This window comes from Vulpes vulpes, chromosome 1, assembly GCF_048418805.1.
Source record: "Vulpes vulpes isolate BD-2025 chromosome 1, VulVul3, whole genome shotgun sequence".
NCBI classification, from domain to species: Eukaryota; Metazoa; Chordata; class Mammalia; order Carnivora; family Canidae; genus Vulpes; species Vulpes vulpes.
Window position 1 is genome coordinate 84,033,610 of NC_132780.1, and position 19,184 is coordinate 84,052,793.

At 36.3% G+C, this 19,184-nt stretch overlaps 1 pseudogene; it reads right to left on the reverse strand.

Annotated features, from left to right (window-relative positions):
• Positions 1-4,333: 4,333 nt before the first annotated feature.
• On the reverse strand, positions 4,334-13,455 carry LOC112919400 (elongation factor 1-alpha 1 pseudogene; annotated as a pseudogene).
• Between the last annotated feature and the right edge of the window lie 5,729 nt (positions 13,456-19,184).

Consider the following 19,184-nt stretch of genomic DNA (forward strand, 5'->3'; position numbering starts at 1 on the left):
GACCCTGAAATCATGACCTGAGACAAAATCAAGTGGGATGCTTAACTGACTAAGCCACCCACGTGCCCCAAGAATTTTAATGTAGGCATTCTTGGACAATTTCTATGAAGTTTCAACCTGTCCAATATTATGACCCACAAGTCCCAATTGTCTGTAATCCCCAAATTTCAACGTTTTCTTATTTCTACCCAACTAAATAATCACTTTCTATTGAGTCTTATGTCCTTAAATTGCACTTTGAAAATTTCCTCAAGCTGAAAGCCAGGATGGATGTAAGGTCCTTTTCATAGGTTTTCCTTCTATCAGATATCATAGTTTTTTGCTAATTGTTATCCAGAGGCCACCAATAATTTCTACATGTTTTAATAATTTTACAATTTTTATATAATTTTATAATTTTTATTTTTGTCCCAGCTTTTATAATCATTGACTGTAGGAGTATAAACCAATACTAGCTTCTCCATTATGGATATATTTCTCTATTTTCTTTCTTTATATCATTTTTTTTCTATTTTAGTTTTGCTTTATTTAACTTCATTAGTTAATTGTTTTACCTTTTGGAATTATTGTCCTAGACATTATAACATACTTCCTTAACTTATAGAACATAATACTTAAAAATTACAAATACTAAATCCCAGTCAACACAAGATTCTTAGATTAGTTAATTACATTTTTTCCTTCCCAATTTGGTGTTATTATTTTAATGAATTTTAATTCTACATTTATTTTAAAATACCACAGGACCTTATTATTTCTATACTTCCACTATTTATTTAGCCCCATTTCTATCATTTTATCATATATTTTTGTTTTTCCAACTATAATAATTTTTCTTCTACCTGAAGAACTCCATGTTTGGTTTGGTTTGTTTTTTTAGTGTAATGCTGTTAGTTATGGTTCTCCCCATATTTTTCTTGCTTGAAAGTATCTTTGATATGCCTTTATTTTGAAGGATATTTTCACTAGGTTGGCAGTTAATTCTTTTCTGCATTTTGAACATTGTCTTATTGCCTCCCTAATTTCTGCAGAAAAGTCCGATATCAGACAATGTATTGCATAATTTACTGCTCTCTGTCTGCTTTTAGGATTTTTTTTTTTTTTGTCCCTTTAGGTTTCATCAAATTTAATGTAACATTCCCAGATTCTCAGGTATAGTTCTCTTTGATTTACCCTTCTGGGTATTCACAGAACTTCTCTAATCTCGGGATTTTTATTGTTTCTATGTTTTGAAACAATTCTCAGTTATGATCTCAGCAGCAATTGTCTCTGTCTTTTCACATTCTTACCTTCTTCTAAGATTACAATTTCACATGTAATGGCTTTTTGCTTTCTTGCCTATAAATTGATTAAGATATTTTCTATATTTTCATCTTATTTTTGCCATGCTTCAATCTATATATTTTCTAGTGACTTGATTTTTGGTTCATATTTCTTAATTCTGCTGCATCTAATTTATTGTTAAATGCTTACCCTTTAAAAAAATTTTATCATTCATTTGCTATATCTTTAAATTTTGTTTTCCATTAGAATATTTTCATACATTCCAGTTTTCTATTAAACTTCTTAATCTTGTCATCTATTTTATTGGATATATAAATCAATTATATTAATGTTTACAACTGATAACTCCAATACCTATAATCACTTGTGGATCTGCTCTTATTGTCTCTTTTTTCCTCTTGTGTTTGGGTTTTTCTTTTGTTTTTGTTTTTTGGTCAGTTATTCCTATGGCATATCTGATCATTTTTTATTGAATTCCAGATAATTTGTGCATAAAATTGCAAATGTAATTTGAGGCCCTTATTAACATTACCTTTTTTCATAGAGGATATAATTTTGCTTTCAGGAAAGCTATTAAGATAGGGACAGATTACATAGGATTCAAACCTGGATTTCACTTTTTTTGAAGTTTAGTCTATTTTTGATTGGCTCTTATCCTTAGAGTATATACCTTTCAGACTCAAACTGGAAGTCAGAATGTCCTTCACTGACCCTAAACTATAATTTTTGTTTTCCTGGTCCCACACAATTACTGGAATATCTATTCAGTTTGCTAATTTCTTATCTCGCTCTGCTTGTTCTTTTAGCCTCTCCAACTTAAAGTGCTTAAAAATGCCTTGAGAGCATTTTTAGGTACTTGTAAAATTTTTAGAATAATTGTAATATGGGGTTCATCCCAATTTTTGTTTCTTTTTTCCAAGATCCTAACTGTTGAAGCCTTGGTTGCCTTGAAATGTCTTCAATGGTATCAAACAGATTTTTTTCAGGTACTTCTATTTATTCATGATGAAGGTATTGATATGCAACAAGCTATTCTACCCTTATAAGGAAAGGAATTCTGAAATGGTTTTTATTTTTCAATTTTCAGTATCTTTATTTTCCTAGAAACTAGATGCCATTAACTCCTAAAAGCAGGCCCCTCCAAAATACTTAACCTTATAATTCAGACTCTGTTTTAACAAACTCTGATGAATTATTTGTAAGTGTGAGAATGTATTTAAGAACTGGGAAATGGGTATCCCTGGGTGGCGCAGCGGTTTGGTGCCTGCCTTTTGCCCAGGGCGTGATCATGGCAACCCGGGATCGAGTCCCATGTCGGGCTCCCGGTGCATGGAGCCTGCTTCTCCCTCTGCCTATGTCTCTGCCTCTCTCTCTCTCTGTGTGACTATCATAGATAAATAAAAAATAAAAAAAAGAACTGGGAAATGAAGCATAAGAGATTATACCAACAAGTTAACTGAATATTGATAGAATACATAAAATTAAATTCTCTATGTAACACACATGGCTTGTAATATTGCAGAATTTTGGTCCTCTTATAAGGTAACATATAACATTATAAGTTACTCTTTATCTTTTCTATACTAAGAAATACGAAGTATTAAAACTTGATCTCTCCCCTAACTTTTCACCAAGTATCTAAATCAACTTAAGATATGATTCTTTTTATTAGATGTAAGTGAAGAAAAAAAACACACCTTTTAAATTCTATTTTCCTTTTTTTTAAGATAAAAAGACTTTAATCACTGCCCTGAGAATAATCAGTCAACTCTGCAATATCGAATTCATCAAGCTTTGGCAAATGGAACACCAGAAAGAGATCACAAGCAACTCTTTTTCCTTAAGACTTATGCCTAAGAAATTCTATGGGAAGCTTTGGTATTGACCAAAAGAAGACATAGGTTTTTTCAAACTTCATTTTAATGGGTCTCAAAATTCCCTGACAGATTTTGGTCAAGATGTTTCTATTTTAAAAGTACTGATTTTAAAATCTAACAACTTAAAATTACCACACACACACACACACACACACACACACACACACAAAGAAACGGTCTGGAAAACATTCCTTATTTTCTGAGCATTTATATCATTAACCAGTCTTTCACTATTAAACTTAAATGACAAGTGAGACAAACCGTTCTGAGATGTTCTTCCACAATCAAGACTAAGTGCCATGTTCTGGATAATATTCATTTAGCCAATCTGGGTTTTTTGAGCAGAGGTGGTGAATTTGCCAGCCACAGCAGTACATGAGGTCCACTACTACTATGTAACAACTCTCTGCATCACATTATGAACAGCAAAATGACCCAGAGGATGATAAAAATTTTCAACATACATTATTTTGTGAGAAACCGTGTCAATGATAGCAGCACCCCTAGATTTCAAGAATTTGGGCCAACTGCTGTATTCTTACTAGAGTAGCTATCAATCTTCTTCCACTGTTTGGCAAACTTACAAGCAATGTGAGTGGTGTGATGCTCCAGCTCACGTGGATAGCCGGCACTAATCTGGCCTGAATGGTTCTGGATAATCACCTGAACAGTAAAGCCAGCTTCTTTCATTAGTAAGTCGTTTTTGCCACTACCAGCCACATTGTCACAATAAGCATCTTTGACAGACATGTTCTTGACATTGAAGCCCATGCTGTTCCCAGGCAGAGTTTCACACAAACTTTCAAAATGTATTGCAACAGACTTTTTTTCAGTTGTAATGTTGACTGGAGCAAAGATGGTTGTATGCCTGGTTTAATTTTAATTGTTTCTTTTTAGTTTTTTGTATTTTTATTGATTTTTTTATTTGCTCATTCTATGGTTTATTTATTTTTTATTAAGTAAGCTCTATGCCAGGGCTCAAACTCATGATGCAATCAAGAGTTGCATACTCAAAAAAAAAAAAAAAAAAAAGAATTGCATACTCCACCTCCACTGACTGAGCCAGCCAGGTATGCCGTTAGGTGGTTTAGAACACTAGTCACTCAGCTCACAGAAGCTATACTAATACCACCAATTTTATAAACAACCTGGAGGGACAGATGAAAGATTTGTCAATTATATGAGTTGGTAGTAAGATGTAATCCAGAGCTTTCAAGTAATATAGTTCCACTGGCACTTCCATCCTTATAGTGAATTCCTATCCCTTGAACCAAGGCATTTTAACACTTAACTCCAGCATGTTCCACCATTTAAGCCAGAATTTGGAACCAATGCTAGTGTGTTAAGGTTATAGAAACTTTTCTTAATACAGAGGCTGACTTCCTCATTTCTCTTCTAACTGTGAAGTATCTCAGTAGAATCCATTGTGTAAACACCAACAATTAATTGGTTCAAACCCAACATGTAAGCCAGTAGGGTATGCTGATTGGTTTACTCAGTCTTGGAGATACCAGCTTCAAATTACAAATACCATCAGCAACAATCAGAACAATACTGTCAACCTGAAATGTACCTGTGATCATGTTTTTGATAAAGTCTCTGTGTCTTGGAGTAATAGTGATGGCCACATACTTACTGGTCCCAAATTTCCACACGGAGATACCCATGTGATACCATATTCACATTCAGGCTTAAGTTTTTCCGAGGCATATCTAAAGGAGACTTTCCCATCTTAGCAGACTCATTCTCAAAAATGTTGATAGTTATTCTATTGATTCCAACCACATTTGTAGAACAGATGGCTGGTAGTAATAGACTTGCTTGAATTTACATGTCCAATGATAGCAATATGACGTGAATCTTTTCCTTTTCCATTTTGTCTTAAATTTAGTGATGTTTTTCATAAGACCTGTATTCTGGTGACAAACTCATAACAAAAAGAAACAATTTGTTTTTGACTAAGTAAATTACATAATGTTTTAGTAGCCTACTCTGCTTTATGCAAGTCAGGATAGTCATTTTTCATGACACAATATTGCTTTGTTCTCTAAATATATGGATTCTGTCAACTGCTTTTAGGAATGTATGGTACAGTAGTAATCTTACCATATTCTGTTTCTTATAGTCTATCTACATAAATTATACAAATGGAAAGAACAAAAGGAAAGGAAGTTTGACAGTCTTTATGTATTTTACCATAATTGTGTTTTTGACTTCTTGCTTCAAAAAACAAAGAAGTGGTATGTGAAAGTCATCACTGTCAGTCATTCTAGGTAATACAGACAGAGGCAGTCCTCCTCAAGTTTTGTATTAAAAGGGATTTCTAAGATAGACTCAGAGGGGATGAGATTTCCAGTTCTCAGAACTTTAAACAGATCAAACAAGGGAACTCAACAGCTGGTGAGTTCTAAATCAACGTTGATGATAACTACTCATTTCCTAATGTTATCATGTCTAAAATATAAAGCAGATTTGTTTACGAAAAACTTTCTGACTAATGTTAGTTCTGAAATTGTCGCTCACTGCCTTATTAAAGTAAGTTTTTCTTATTAATGTGAAGCCCCACAAAAATATTCCCTAAAACACACATATTCTACATGAGCAAATGCTTATTTTAATAGCAATGAAAGATATCCATTAGTTTATATTTATTAAATCTCATTTATATAAATATGATATTTTAGTAAACTTAATCTAAGTGAAATAGAGAAAAAAACAAGTATCTAAAAATACTTCCAAACTGCTGTGAAATGTTACATAGTCAATGATCATAATAATGATATATAATAATCAATGATATAACAAATAATATAGTAACAGATAATAATTCATAATCAATATAATTATATAATCAATTATTATAATAATTAATGATTATAATATACATTATTATGTAGTGTGAGGTTCCTAAAACTTTTGATTAAGAAGCCCTAGAGGTCCATGCAGATTTATTGCAAGAATAAATCTAATAATTCTATACTAATGTATACATCATAGTTTACAGGTTATATAAAGATAACAACCCACTTTTTTTGTTTTTATCTTGTTACAATTGAGACTGATATACTCTACATTTATACTCAATTATTATACATTATAAACATTATAGGACAGCCCGGGTGGCTCAGCGGTTTAGCGCCACCTTCGGCTCAGAGCATGATCCTGGAGACCTGGGATCCAGTCCCACATCAGGCTCCCTACATGAAGCCTGCTCCTCCCTCTGCCTGTGTCTCTGCCTCTCTCTCTCTCTCTGCGTGTGTGTGTCAAAAATAAATAAAATCTTAAAAAAAAACATTATAAACATTATACTCAATTACTATGCATTTTCTCATTAAACAATTATAATGCTTTTGACTATTAGGAAATGTCTGTGATATTTTTGTCTTCACAAAGGTTCTATAATTGAAAAGCTGAGAAAATTATTGATATATTAAAAATGCTATTTTACTCCCCTGAGCCTAATTTTTTTTCATTTTGGATAGAAGTTTTACCATCTACCATATGGAAATGTAGGAGAATTTGAGGGCATTTAGTAAATACTGATTTCTTTACCTGTCTTTACCCACAAGTACCAAAAACATAGTTTTGCTCTATAAATTGTCACATTAAAATCAAAGTTATCAATTCTCAATTTTTTTCACAATTCTACTTTTTAAACAAATTGCTAGAGAGAGAATTGATAGAAAAATACAAACTGCTAGCAGAAATTACCATTGAAGAGGAGCAAACCAATGACAGAATTACGGTTTAGTAATATAATCAATAGTTACAACACTAAGTCTAAACATTAACAGAGTTCTTAAAATGAGAAATAATACTTATGTGATGTGCTAGAGGTGCTAACTATCACAACAATGGCAAACATATTAAATATATAAGTATCAAATTAGCATGTATACCTTAAATGTACATGTTATATGTCAAATATACTTCAATTTTTAAAAGTTAATTTGTTTATTTCTACTAAAAAAAGAGTCTAAGCTTTATGCACATTCCTTTTTTTAATATTTATAGCAAACTTTTCTGTTGTAAGAATATACTAGTATTATTCCCATTTTATAGACAAGGAGTCTGACATACCAGGATATTAAAATATCTCCCAAGGTTACAGAGCAGGTTAGTGATAAGGCTGGCTTTAACTACACTTCCTTTCATTAGTGAAATCTTGCCCAAATCTGCTGTGAGAGGTGAACTCTTAATCGATTTTGATGCATTCTGGGCAATAACGTGATCTGGGAATTGAGGTAAGAAAAAGTGAAAAACTCACTGCCTCTCTTTCTTTAAGAACACATGCCTGTCTTGCTTTCCTTGTTCATTGAGCATTTCCTCTCCCTTTTTTTCATGGTGAGCAGCTTCCTATAAATTTCTCCCAGGCCTGTTGTTCTCTGTAAATGTTCTTATTTCTAGAGATATCAAATTTAAGGGAGCTTTGACAGCTCTGGCTTTTCTGATGCAGTCAAACAGCCTTAGTCTATCCTTCCTGTAAAATGTTTTTAGGATAGCAGAAACTCTCTAGATGTGTAGAAAGAAATAAGGCTCCTTAGGCACATTTCCCAGCATAATTCTCTGAAGTAAAAATTGATCTATGATAGAGCACTGTAATTAAGTGGCAATTACATTGCTAATTCCTCTGAGGAATGTCAGTGGCATAGCCTGATCTGCGGAAAACAAGTTAGCAGAGTGAAGATTAACGTAGGCCAGGCTTTTTCTCTTTTCTTCATTGACTACTAGCCTCACTGGTTTATCATGGTTGAATAGGCATACTCAAGTATGAAAGATTACTTGGTCCATGTTGTTTTTAATGAACTACCCTAGTCGCCGATTCTTCTCTTGTGAACATTACTGCTATTAGAGTCAAATTCTGCTACCTTGGTGAGCTCTGATTAATCACGCTCACTCTGTAACCGTGTATATACAACAGTTTACTGAGTAAACTGATGACTGAGAATAAACATCTATTTACACAGGCAGAGAATTTCAGGAATAATTGGACTCTGAAACCATGACTACTAATTCATAGACACCCTTAGGAGAATGGACCATCCAGAGAGTAACCTTTGTTGATTAATAGCTGTTCATTTTTCAATTTCACATTGCACTGGCATTGCTTGACACTCAAAAGTCTGTCAATATTGTGAGTGTGGTAAAAATTTTTGTGTTGTGTGTGGGAAAGGATATCAATATACTATATGAGTCACAGTAGTTATTATTGGCATATAAAGAGTTTGTTTTTACTTTTTCTATTGTGATATACTTAAAAAAATTCTTTCTCTAACTACATTTGCCTAAAAATTTTTCCCCATTTCCCCTCTCAAAATAAGAAGGAAAGAGAGAGAGATTAATTCACAGATTTTATCTGTGATAATGTCCTTTCTTTCCTTTTGGTAAAGGAGTTTAGGAGGAGTGCAATTCAAACTCCTCTTGCCAAATGGGCATCATACTTTGATCATATGATCCTTTTATTCAAGGCCCTGGGGCTCTGTTGTAAAATTCCATGTACAAAGGGGAGGAGGAGACACAAGAAGAGACTAGAGGTTATAAAATGTAATGATAAAATACGAATGTCAGCAGGTGAATGGAACAGACAACTGAATGCATCAGATGTGAAAATGGGATTGAGAGGCCCAGAGTCTGGCTCTGGGTCCTTGAAGTGGTGGGCCATGTCTTTGAGCTCCCTAACTCAGCTACTTTAAGTAACATGGTAATAAGCCAAGTGCCCAACTGATCTGACCTGGGGTGAAACCTTGTCACTGAAGACTCTCACTCTCTATCCAGAGTGAATGCTCCTACAGGAAGGAACACAGATTCTTCTCTCACAAGTTGATATGCTCACATCTGTAGACATCATAGACATAAACAGGCTAACTTTTTAAATTATTTTTATTCAAACACAAATACTGTAGGTCTTATTGGACAAAGAGAACATGTAATTCATATATAACTTTCCCAAATCTCTGTTTTTTATTGAATAAACAGTAGATATTAGTGGGAATAATTCTTTGTCTTCCTCATGATATTATTCAGTTAGAAAGTATAAAGAAAATCCACCCATGTGGAAAATGATATAAGCTATTAATACAAGTCTAAGTAGTTGGAAAAAAAATATGCCATGATAATAACAAAACCTGTTTGCCACGTATCTAGTCCTGTGAATAGTGTATGATGCCAGGTTATCTGTAAATGTTCTCTAGACGTCTTTTGAGCCCCATTGCATTTGTGCTCACACATTAGCAATTTTGTAATCCTGAAAGGTTGCCTATTGCATTCGATACATCAAGAGTAACTGTATCCCCGTATTCCATAGAAACAGGAAGTTTCATTTTCGATTCAACCACTAAGTGCATAGATAGTAAAGAGTTATTTGGAAGAATATAAAGAAATATTTATGTGGCACATATGATACAGTAGAAGAAAAATAATGCTGTGTTAATTTGCATCCTGGAAGGTCAATAGGCAATTAGAGTTGCATCTAACTCCTTTTAAAACACATAATCATAATATGTATAACCATCAAAAGAGTACTTTAATAGTGGCACTGGAGAATGAAATTCTCTTTTTAAACTTGAAATCAAGAATGTAGAAGCATATCTTAATTTTTCTTAAAATATGACCTGGATAGAATCACTTGGGGATTCTTGTTAAAAGTGTAAACTCCTGAACTTTGCTCCAGAATAACTAACTGTAAAAACTAACTTGTAAAGGAAGAGATGACAATATCTAACACTAGCTTCCTTAAGTAGGTCATATATCCATTAATTTATCCATTTAGCAATATGTTTATTGAGCATTTACTAAATTCAAGGTACTTTCAGGCTTGGAATTAAAGATGAATCAAATGATTCCTGCTCCAGAGAACTTCAGTTTCTTGATAATGACAAAATTCAATGTATTGCTATTAGTGATACAAGAAGAGATGTCAGGGTGGTGGAGAACAATGTATAGTTTTCATTTAAAATGCTAAATTTGGAGAAGATCAAAGGTAAAGAGATGAGTTCAGAGTCCATCACAATGCATCAGAAGAGAGATGCAGATTGAAAAGAAGATACACATTTTTTCCTTGCTTCTTTTGGAAATAAATCTCACCATTCCTTTGGCAAACTGCTCCCTGCCTTGCTCTCCAGATACACACACACACACACGCACACACACACACACACACACGGAATTTTGTTAGAGCTGTCAATTGTAGTATTATATCATCTTGGCACAATGAAAGGTCCAAGGTGTGCATGACTGACCATACGTACCATTATTATTTTCAGTGGGCAAGAAACTGGTCATGACAGAGAATGTAGAAGGAACCAAATAATAATCAAAGACAAAACACCAGCAATTTCATAGAAGCCAAAGGATCAACAAAAGTAAAACCTAAAGGTAATTTTAGGAATATTTTAAGTAATATAAACATCCATTGACACCATGACCAAATTCAGACAATTCTGTTAATGTTCTTTTTTCCTTCTGTCCTCCTTCTCTCCTTTTTTCTTTCTTTGGCATCAGGCAGGTCCAGTAATGGTGGCTGTGCAAGGATGGAGTATCAGCGTTGGGGGATTGGGAACCTTGGTAAACTGGGAAATTGTGTACATAAGGGGTTGAGCAAATAAGCAAATATGTTGAGGATGATGAGGCTTGATTTTTCACTGACGAAGAAGTGAATACAAATATAGAACAGAGGAAGATTCAAATGAGCCATAAACTCTGTAGTGTAGACTGGAATAAGAGATTTAATAGAAAATGTAAATGAAAGGTACAAGCCAAACATTGAGGCCCCAGTATTAATGAACTTACCTCACATCCAGACTCTGATTTCTACATACTATTTTCCACAAAAAGAGCCAAGCCTTCTTGGAGAAGTAGCTTATCCAAATCAGGGTCAAGGAAAGTGGAGAATGAACTTGGAACATATTGTGCCAAATACAGAGGAAGTCCTAAAACAATGAAGGAAAGAGTTTAGAAGACATTATCTAGCTGGAAGGGGCTCCTCCTGTCCAAATCTGGGAAAATTAAAGCATCAAAATAAATAATCATATTGATGGGTTATAATCCATTCAACTAATAAAAATAAGTAGAGATTAGAGGAACTATTCTTTACAATAGAATATCAAATAATAGATATAGAAAAAGTATTGCAATTTGAAAACCACCACTTCTGCCCATTGTAGCAATAATAAATTCAACACATGCTGCATCTAGTGGTGAATGGGAGCTGAAGAATGGGGTATTTTCATGAAACCAAAGTATCTTCACACAAAAAGTGCTTAGTAATTCCAAAGTAAGTTTCCAGAGGAGAATCCTAACAGACATAGTATTTATCAAGAATCAAATTAGCACCATCAATAATGGGACAAATTAGCATCATGTGCCACCTGAAAGGATACAACAAGACCACCACCTTCCTTCTGCAGTATTTTTGCCAAAAATATGTTAATGTGGTACTCTTCTAAAGGAAACATTAGACAAATCCACATTGAGAAAAACTCTACAAAAGAAATGCTCAGAAACCTCAGAAAGGTCAAGGAGTGCCTAATACATTGCCCCAGATTGAAGGAGCTTAGAGAGACATGACTACTGGGTACAGTAAGAGGTCCTAGTAATGGTGCACTGGAATAAAAGGCATGCCTGGGACAATTGGCAAAACTTGAAAAGATCTCTGGATAATGGGTATATTGGTATTTCTTTGTAGCAATCTTTTTACTTTTCATGTCTAATGTTATTTCAGACTTTTTAAAAGGTCATTTTAAAAAATAAATAAATAAATAATTTCTTCACCAAATTACTATCTCTAGTAATCTCCTTGTGTAGCTGAAGAGATAGCTGAGCAGTCTTCCTTAGGTGTATGCCACTCCAAATAGTCACAGACTTTCAAAATGGGGTATTTGATCAGACATGCTGAGTATGGGAATAGTAGCTTATTCTCCTTAAGAATTTACTGTGTTCTAGGCCAGCCCTGGTGGCTCAGTGGCTTAGTGCCACCTTCAGTCCAGGGTGTGATCCTGGAGACCTGGGATTGAGTCCCACTTCAGGCTCCCTGCATGGAGCCTGCTTCTTCCTCTGCCTGTGTCTCTGCTTCTGTGTGTGTGTGTCTCTCATGAATAAATAAATAAAATCTTTAAAAAAAAAAAAAGAATTTACTGTGTTCTCAATCTTCATACCAACTTAATGAGCTAAGTATATTATTTTTTTTTCATTTTCTTGATAAGAAAACTGAAGTTCTGATAGGTTGAATAAGTTCTTCTAACTCATAGTTTTAGAAGATGATGGAGCAGATTGGAACCCAGGCATCTGCTGCTGTGACTTACCTCATTAGTATCTTGTTTTTCATAGGTCCATGTTAAAGTGTAGCTTTTGGAAGGCAAGACTGGTTGTCACGGATGGATGTCACTGTGAAAGATTGATGTTCCTATTGGATAAGACCCCTACTAGTTGGGAGGAGGTCAATAAGGAGACAAATTCTACTCTTCGTCCTCCTCCCCTCGTCAACAGAAGTAAGTCAGGACACAAAAGCACAGTCAAACAGGCCTGAGGTAGAGGAATCTCCTTTTTCAGAGAGGCCAGAGCTCCTGGCAGGACAGCTGGGCTGAGTACAGAGTACGAAGTCAACCTCAAAGAGTCCGAATCAAATTGCACATCCCAGTAGACAGGGACTATGGGGGTCCCTACTACTTGTCCTCCCTCTCAGGACTGGTCCAGGAATGGGGACGCCTGAGGCCAACTAGATCATCCAGCTGTATGGAGCTGTGCAAGGTGCAAGGCAAGACTGAGATAGCAGAGCCTGACTCACAAGATGGCCTATAATGTCTTATTACAATACTCACTTCCCAAAGGAGGGCAGAGGGGACCCCCAATTTCCTGAAGTATATAGCACTTTTCCTCTTGGTTCCTCTGTGGCCCTCTGGCCCCCCAGGACCCTCTGGGGATGCAGCAAACACACCATAGAGCATTTTAATGGTTTAGGGCCATGTAGCAGTCAGCATCTGCCCTTTAACTATCATTTCCCCCCTCCCCTAGAAAGACTAGTTTGCTCAGACCAACAGTATTTAAAGCTCTTCATTCCAGGTTCTTATTTCCCCAAATATTCAAACATATTCATCTTGTGTCGTAGATCTGTTCATTGAAATAAACTGACTAATCCAAACAGACTGGCATCGGCCCTTCTGGTAGCCACTTCCCACACACCATTTTCCGCAACACCTACACGTTTCCCCTCTTCCTGGCTTTCAGATTTGAAGTCAAAATAAAATGTCAAACTTACCAGTCTCTGAAGGACAAATTCACTGGGGCTCAGTAGCAACATTGTGCTTGTTCCTCATTAAACATCCCCTTAGGGCAGGTGAAGTAAAAGAAGTGTACCAGGCAAAGCTATAAATCTAAATAAAAGGACTTATTCTTAAGGCTGATTTTTGCAGATACCTGCAACCAAGATAAAATCTAGACAGACTAGTTTTGCTGAGAATAGCAATGATGTCTATAAAGAACTGTTTGGATTTGAGGTGTAATGGCCAACAGTGTAATAACAATCCTTAGACCTTACAACCACAAATTAATAATGTCTGGAGCATTTTGCAAGAGAAAAGAAAACTAAGAGTATTGAAGAAAGCAGCAGGAAGTAAATAAACAGTTCAAAATCTTCTTCTAAATTAGCCTGCAGGTGTAAGCCTCTTGATAGGTAGAGCTCAAATCATGCTCATTGCCCTGTACCAGTATTACAGGGCAGGGTGAGGGATGGCTTTAAGATACTCCACATATTGAGGCGCCTGGGTGGCTCAGTGGTTGAGAGCCTTTGGCTCAGGTCATGATCCCGGGGTTCTGGGATCAAATCCCACATCAGGCTCCCTATGGGAGCCTGTTTCTCCTTCTGCCTATGTCTCTGCCTCTCTTTCTGTGTCTCTCATGAATAAATAAATAAAATCTTAAAAAAAGATACTCCACCTATTTACCTGTGTTCCCTGACTGTTCTTTCATTCAGAAAAAAACTTAGAAATCATCTGCATCTTCTCTCTTGGAAAAGCCAGCACAGGGCCAGTTAGCCACAAACCGCCAAACACCATATCCTTAGGAGAATGTGCTATCACAAAGCTTTTGGTTGTAGGGGATAATCTTGCCTTGGTTCTGATACATGACTTTTCTCAATGTTGAAAAGCATAGCCAGAGGGGAGCATGCATTTCCTTTCATTAAAAAGTAGCTGTGAACCGAAGGAGTCCTTTGCCCATGTGGAACTAAGTAGAGAGACTAGAATTTATTTATCTCCAGCAGAATAACAAGTTGCAAATGAATGCAAAATATTTCAGGGCACGGGTAAACACCAGCATCATTTCACGAAATAATATATTAGGGTCATATTTCACAAATAATAGTTATGCTTTCAGGTGCCTCGTTCTTAGGACTCCTATAAAATTTACTTGAGTTGTTTGCAATCTGTATGCCTCAGCAGATAATTCACAAATCTTCCCCCAAAGATTCTTTTCTTCAGAGCTGTCACTTGAAACTCAGTAAATTCAGAGATTTGTGATTTCTGTGTTTGCTACTCACTATGAGACCATAAACAAACCACAAAAGCTTGCTGAATTCTATTATGTTTTCCTGTAAATCGGATGGTGAGGATTAAGTGAAGTAATGAGTTAAGGTCACTTTGTCCTTGCCCAAGGAAGAACAGAGGTAGATTCCTTGTCTCTCCCTCTCTAAACCAGGTCACCCCTTACACTGCTCTGTTACTCTAGATGATAAGCCCAGCTGATGGCTCAGGCTAGGGCCAGAACTGCAGGTGTAATGCCTAGAAGGAAGCAACTTGTTGCTCAGGGCAGTCTCTCCTATTGTTTGCAAGATTCTGGGTGATCAGGACAATCCCCAGGGTGTTTATGCATCTCAAATCTGCACTGGAAAGGGTCTGCCAAGGTAGAGAACAAAGGGAATAGCTGATCTCAAGAGGCTCAGGGTTTCTTGCACTAAGCAGCTTCCAAACTTTAAGATTCTATAGCTAAGTGTTGTGCCCAAGTTTGCGAATCCAAGAAACCACTGAGGAGCCACACCGATGCAAACACATGAGGGTTTATTTACAAGCTCGAGCCTGGGTCCAAGTGTACCTGACACAGCGGAGCAGGGACTTGGACCCCGAGACTAAGAAGCATAGCAGCTTTATAGTGGCCAGTGGCCAATGGGATACACAGAAAGTTGCACAGTCATGTCGGTCCACAAGCAGGTGGCCAATTGAATTACATCTTACCCTAAAGTATCCATTTGAGCTGGCCTATTACTTTGGTCAGAATTGGCGCACAGTTTTGGCGGGCACAAAGCAGGGTTACATTGTTATGAACGGCAGTTTGAATAGGGTGGGGAAGTGCCTTAAGCAATAAGCAGGTCATGTGGGGGTCATACAGGAGGTGGCCAGCGTAGCACAAAATGGAATCAGTCCTGCTCTGCTTGTCCAGGGGTAGGGGATTTTTGTTAAATTTCCTAGGTCCCACAAAGTACAATTTCATATAAAATGGAGGATATATATAGGGGTGCTAATTTCTGTCCTTAAAAAACACAACAAAAACCACACACACAAAAAAAAAACTCCATACCACCTTTATTGACATTTCATAATAAAAAAAACATTTTAACACCAAAAATTTTTAAAGGCATATATTTGGAATAGAAGAACTTTTTTTTGAATAAGATACATTTCATTCTATTATAAATTTATTGTGTTGCCCATAGTTGATTTATTCTACTACAGGCAAATGGAAGCACTGAGAAACCAAATGGGTCCGTGGGTGGGCATTTAGAAACCATTATTCTAAGGAACCTAAGCTTTACAATTGAATGCTAATTTACTGATGGAAATCCCCATCAGTAACTTGTAGGCTTGGTTTTAAATATTTTTTTAAAAGTCTTCCTTCTGTTATTATTTACTGATATACACGTCCTCTAAGACACTAAAAATGTGGCTTAAGATAGCTTCCACATTTGTGGCTTTGCCCAGAGATGTAAATAAATAATATTGACTAAAACCAAATGTGTCTAAAGTGACGTGACTTTCAGGGAGCCTGGATGGCTCAGTTGGTTAATCATCTGCCTTCAGCTCAGGTCATTATGTGGGGTTCCTGGAATGGAGCCCTTCATTGGGTTCCACACAGCTTGGAGTCCACTTCTCCCTTTCCTTCTGCTCCTCACCCTGTTCCTCCTCCTCCTCCTCCTCCTCCTCCTCCTCCTCCTCCTCCTCCTCTCTCTCTCTCTCTCTCAAATAAATAAATAAATAAAATCTTTAAAAGAAAAAAATAAAGTGATTGACTTTCTTAGAGATAGTCAATCTATTGTGTAAGATGCAGTCACTTCTCATGAGGTTCACTTCAGCCTCATACAAAATCCTAAAGATGTCAGTATACATAGTTAGGCAGCTGTCTTATTAAGTCCAAGTGAAAAATATTACAATTTTGTTAATGTTCTTGATGCCATTCCACTTACTATATATAGTCTTCTTGTTATAAGTTTGCTATATAAATGATATATATTGCAAGCCATGGTTTAAAGCAGTACTGCCTCCCTGAGGGGGGCATAAATGGCATTTGCCATTTATATTATAGAATGAGGTAAATAATTGAGAAATAATAATTTTGCAAAACCACTAATGAAAACTCCTATAAAAATTTTTCAATTAGAAAGTAGATGCAAGTAAAGAGAAAGATGAATCTTAAATATTATAATATAGAATCAATCGCATGGGAGCTAGTGTAAACTCTCTAAAAAGTAAAATGGAGATTCATGGACATCACCAGAAGACAGTGTGTTGGGATGATAACATATGCACCACGGCCTTTTAAGTGTCCTTTCTTATCCTAAGAATAAGATATAATATCATAAGGCTATATAAAAGTGAAGAGTGAGGCTGATGAAATTTAGGCAATGGGATAATATTCACATTAGTGCTTAATGAAAATAACTTTTCAAATTCTGTTATTTATTCAATATGCTGTTGTTCTCCTTTTTCCTTCCAAGTCATTTGTCATTCTGTAAATACTCAATAATACACAACTATTCACTAGAGAACACTGAAATTACATGCTCTTGCTAATTACTATTAACAGGCAAATGCCCAAATGTAGACCAAGTCCATTTATTGCCTAACAATTATATCCAGCTTTACATGAGTGATTGCAATTGAATGTCATGAAACAGTATAAGATACCATTCCTTTTTTCTCCATTCTAACCTGTACCAGTGGTTTATCGGCACTGCAGCCTTTCCACCTGAAGGATTTATCATTGTACAAAACTGGGTAAGGATGATTGAATAGAACTTAAATCTTAATTAACCACTAATTGGAAAGAAAATGTGGAATGTCAAATCTGGAGGTTTTTTCCCCCACAATAAAATCTACTTTTTCCTAATAGGCTTAAAAAGCCATTTAATAAACCATTCTTTCTCATAAAATTAATGAGGCATTATCATGAGACAGTTTGACACGTTGGGGGAGCTGAGAATCCCATGGGAAAAGCATGTTGACTCATTGATATGGCACCCTTTTGCAAAGCAGTATGGAATTAAGCTTGAATTTTTATGAAGAAAAACACTGCTAATGGAAAATGAATCCCACTGGGCCAATGTCTTTCCCCCATACACTGCCCTCATTAGATGAAAGAATTTAAGTTTAGCGGAGAGCTCAAGACCTGAATGCTGGAACAACAACATGAGCTACAATAAAAGAATGTGGTGGAATCTGTTGTTTTGATTGCATCTGTATGCAAATGGTTATGTTGACTTCTGTTTCTGAACTTCCTCAAGCGCATCTATGACCTCACATGTCACACTGGGCTTCAGTTCCTCCTTCCAATTCCTGATTTAGACACAGTCCCACCATCATCTTGAAATCTGTACATCTAATGTTGAACTAATTATCTTCCATCCAAATCAGCTAATTCTCCCAAATATGCTTTTTGTAGGAGCTATGCCAGCCTTTCAATTAAGGACAAACATTACACTCTGTATAATCAGTCTCAAGGGGTGAGCACACATGCAATAGCTAAGGCTCCAGTATAGATTGCTAGTGTTATAGTGTTCCTCAGAATTCATACACTCATGTTCTAACCTCTGATGTGGCTGTATTTAAAGATAAATCCTTTAGGGAAGTAATTAAGGTTGAATGAGGTCATAAAGATGGGCTCTAATATGATAGGGCTTATATCTTTCTTAAGAAGAGGAAGTGACACCAGAGATGTCTATTTCTCAGAGTTCACCCAGAGAGAGGTCATGTAAGGAGAAAGGGAGGAGCTGGCTGCCTATAAGCCAGGAATACAGGCCGCCCCAGAAATCAGCACTGATACCTTGATCTTGGTCTTCTAGCCTCCAGACTGTGAGAAAATGAATTTTCATTGTTTCAGCCTCCCAGTCTGTGCTTCATTTTATTTTGTTATAGCAGCCCTAGGTGACTAATAATGACAGAGAGATGATAGATAGATAGATGATAGATAGATATAGAGGGAAGGAGGGAATGAGGGAGGGAGAAAGAAAGCAGAAAGACGGAGCAGCATGTCTGGTGCCTGGCGGAGGTCAGAGAGAAGCTGTCAGGTCACATAACTCCAAGGGAAAATACTTACATAAAACAAAATGTGTATGATCCTCCTGGAACTGTACAGAGCTGTGGCCTTGGGTCAGAGGAGGTATTACTGAGAAGTTGGAACCGAGACCAGAAATTTAAGTAAGTCGTTCATGGAAATATAAGGAGTGAAAGGCATTCCATGCAGAAGGCAGAACTTGTGCAAAATTACAGGCACGTGAACAAATATGGCATTTTCAAGACACCTCAGGTCGATGTCTAAGGCTAGAGCAGAAGGTGTGCAGGAGGGTTCATGTTGAGAACATCTGTGAGCCTTGCTGAGTAAACTGCTGCTGTTTTGTTGTTGGCCTCCACCTAGTTTTGCTCAAAACAAAACACAACCACACCAGGATGATCCAGATTTCCCTCTTTCTTTACTCTTTATGCCAAGTTGGTCTCCAAGTCTGGCCATTTATTCCTTTCTAATATTCACCACTTCATCATGTTA